Source organism: Triticum aestivum, chromosome 3A (genome assembly GCF_018294505.1).
Source record: "Triticum aestivum cultivar Chinese Spring chromosome 3A, IWGSC CS RefSeq v2.1, whole genome shotgun sequence".
NCBI lineage: Eukaryota > Viridiplantae > Streptophyta > Magnoliopsida > Poales > Poaceae > Triticum > Triticum aestivum.
Window position 1 is genome coordinate 696,603,906 of NC_057800.1, and position 4,135 is coordinate 696,608,040.

The window sequence follows — 4,135 nt, forward strand, 5'->3', positions numbered from 1 at the left end:
ATTTCCTCGACCCCCTTTAACAGTACGGTGTTTCCTATGACTCAAGAAAGAGAAAATGAAACTACGAAAACAAAAGTCTTCACGCTTCATGTTCCTCGAATGAATACCAAGTCTTCAAGGTTACACCAATTTCTTCACTTTCAAAGTCTTCAGAAAGCCTTCAGAATACCAAAATCTTGAGTCGAAGAACTTCATTTTTAGGGGTCAACTTTCTCTGTTAATATCAAACTCCTCATAGACTTATAGACCTGTGTACACTCATAAACACATTAGATCCTTAACCTATAAGTCTTCAATACACCAAAATCACTAAGGGGCACTAGATGCACTTACAGATATACGCAACCCACATCCCCAAGAGGGAGCGGAAGCGCGCGTTAAGGGACGTATACGCGATGGAGCCAGACGCCCCAAAGTTCAACCCATGGTCCTCCTGCCCGATCACCTTTAATCGAAGGGACCACCCCACTAGCATCCGTCATGGCAATTCGCCGCATTGGTCCTAGACCCAATTATTGACGGATTTCACCTCACTAGAGTCCTTATGGACGGCGGCAGCTGCCTGAACCTGCTTTATCAGGATACAGTGTGAAAAATGGGCATCGATCCTTCAAGGATTAAACCCACTAAAACGACCTTTAAAGGCGTCATACCAGGTGTAGAGGCCAACTGCACAGGCTCAGTTACACTTGAAGTGGTCTTCGGATCTCCGGGTAATTTCCGAAGCGAGGAGTTAATCTTCGACATAGTCCCGTTCCGCGGTGGCTATCACACACTGCTCGGGCGAACCGCATTTGCCAAGTTCAATGCGGTACCGCACTACGCATACCTTAAGCTCAAGATGCCAGGCGCTCGAGGCGTCATTACAGTCAATGGAAACACCAAACGCTCTCTCCGAATGCAAAGCAGCCTTTCAAGGAAATTCTCCAGTCCGGCTACTAAATGTCTGGACACCTTCAAGCGCGCCCGGAGTAACCTACAGCAAGACCGTCTGGCACGTTCCGAGCAGGCGTAGCAATGCGGCCCCAACCCCAGCCCTTGCGACACTGCAAAACCAGTACTTCGTGTACATAACTACGCTCTGGAAATACCATGGGCCCAGAGAGAGGGGCACTATCACGGCAAAGCTATTCTAAATTGTTGCTCCGTTATACGTATCTGGTATCTCTACTCAAAGCTATCCGGATAGGTGTTAAGCTTGCATCGACGTAACTCTTTATGTCGAACTCTTTATCACCTCCATAACCGAGAAACATATCCTTATTCCTCTAAGGATAATTTAGACTGCTATCTGGTGATCTACTCCTAGATTACCTTTGTACCCTCTTGCCAGATATGTGGCAAGGCACACATCAGGTGTGGTACTCAGCATGGCATACCGTATAGAGCCTATGACAAAAGCATAGGGGACGACCTTCGTCCTTCCTCTTTCTTCTGCCGTGGTTGAGCTTTAAGTATTAACTTCATACCTTACAACTCAGGCAAGAACTCCTTCTTTGACTGATCCATCTTGAACACCTTCAAGATCATGTCAAGGTATGTGCTCATTTGAAAGTACCATTAAGCGTTTTGATCTATCCTTATAGATCTTGATGCTCAATGTTCAAGTAGCTTAATCCAGGCTTTCCATTGAAAAACACCTTCCAAATAACCCTATATGCTTTCCAGAAATTCTACGTCATTTCTGATCAACTACATATACTCATCAGAAATTCTATAGTGCTCCCACTCACTTCTTTGGAAATACAAGTTTCACATAAACTTTGTATACACCCAAAACTTTGATCATCTCATCAAAGCATACATTCCAACTCCGAGATGCTTACTCCAGTCCTTAGAAGGATTGCTGGAGCTTTGCATACTTGTTAGCATCTTTCAGGATTGACAAAACCTTCCGGTTGTATCACATACAACCTTTCCTCAAGAAAATCATCGAGGAAACAATTTTTTGACATTCTATCTGCAAGATTTCATAAATAATGCAGTAATCGCTAATACAATTCCAACAGACTCTTAGCATCACTATGAGCGAGAAAGTCTCATCGTAGTCAACTCCTTAAACTTGTCAGAAAACATCTTAACGACAAGTCGAGCTTTCTTAATGGTGATACTTACCGTCATTGTCCGTCTTCCTTTTAAAATCCATATGTACCTAACAGCCTTATGACCATCAAGTAGTTCTTCCAAAGTCTACACTTTGTTTTCATATATGGATCCTCTCTTGGATTATATGACCTCGAGCCATTTTGGAATCCAGGCCCACCATCGCTTCTCCATAGCTCGTATGTTCATTGTTGTCTAGCAACATGACTTCCAAGACAGGATTACGTACCACTCTGAAGTAGTATGCATCCTTGTCATCCCACGAGGTTTGGTAGTGACTTGATCTGAAGTTTCATGATCACTATCATAAGCTTCTACTTCAATTGGTGTAGGTGCCATAGGAACAACTCCCTGTGCCCTGCCACACACTAGTTGAAGAGACGGTTCAATAACCTCATCAAGTCTCCACCATCCTCCCACTCAATTCTTTCGAGAGAAACTTTTCCTCGAGAAAGGACCCGATTCTAGAAACAATCCCTTATTGCTTTCGGATCTGAGACAGGAGGTATACCCAACTGTTTTTGGGTGTCCTATGAAGATGCATTTATCCGCTTTGGGTTCGAGCTTATCAGCTTGAAACTTTTTCACATAAGTGTTGCAGCCCCAAACTTTTAAGAAATGACAGCTTAGGTTTCTCTAAACCATAGTTCATACGGTGTCATCTCATCAGAATTACGTGGTGCCCTTTTTAAAGTGAATGTGGTTTTCTCTAATGCCTAACCCATAAACTATTGTGGTAATTCGATAAGAGACATCATGGTATGCATCATATCCAATAGGGTGCAGTTATGATGTTCGGACACACCATCACACTATGGTGTTCCAGGCTGTATTAGTTGTGAAACAATTTCCACAATGTCTTAATTCTGTGCCAAACTCGTAATTCAGATATTCATCTCTATGATCATATCATAGACATTTTATCCTCTTGTCACGACGATCTCTCACCTTCACCCTGAAATTACTTGAACCTTTCAATAATTCAGACTCATGATTCATCAAGTAAATATACTCAACATCTACTCAAATCATCTGTGAAGTAAGAACATAACGATATCCACTACACGCCTCAGCACTCATTGGACTGCACACATCAAAATGTATTACTTCCAACAAGTTGTTTTCTAGTTCCATTTTATTGAAAACGAGGCTTTTAGTCATCTTGCCCATGTGGTATGATTTGCATGTCTCAAGTGATTCAAAATCAAGTGAGTCCAAACGGTCCATTTGCATGGAGTTTCTTCATGCATATACACCAATAGACATGGTTCGCATGTCTCAAACTTTTCAAAAACGAGTGAGCCCAAAGATCCATCAACATGGAGCTTCTTCATGCGTTTTATACCGATATGACTTACGTGGCAGTGCCACAATTAGGTGGTACTATCATTACTATCTTATATCTTTTGGCATGAACATGTGTATCACTGCGATCGAGATTCAATAAACCATTCGTTTTAGGTGCAAGACCATTGAAGGTATTATTCAAATAAACAGAGTAACCATTATCCTCCTTAAATGAATAATTGTATTGCGACAGACATAATCCAATCATGTCTATGCTCAACGCAAACACCAATCTCGATGGTAGAGCGAGCGTGCGATGCTTGATCACATCAACCTTGGGAAAAACTTCCAACACATATCGCCAGCTCACCTTTAGCTAGTCTCCGTTTACTCCATAGCCTTTTATTTCGAGTTTACTAACACTTAGCAACCGAACCGGTATCTAATACCATGGTGCTACTAGGAGTAGTAGTAAAGTACACATTAACACAATGTATATCCAATATACTTCTATCGACCTTGCCAGCCTTCTTATCTACCAAGTATCTAGGGTAATTCTGCTCCAGTGGCTGTTCCCCTTATTACAGAAGCACTTAGTCTCGGGTTTGGGTTTAACTTTGGGTTTCTTCACTAGAGCAGCAGCTGATTTGCCATTTCATGAAGCATCCCTTCTTGCCCTTGCCCTTATTGAAACTAGTGGTTTCGCCAACCATCAACAATTGATGCTCCTTCTTGATTTCTACTT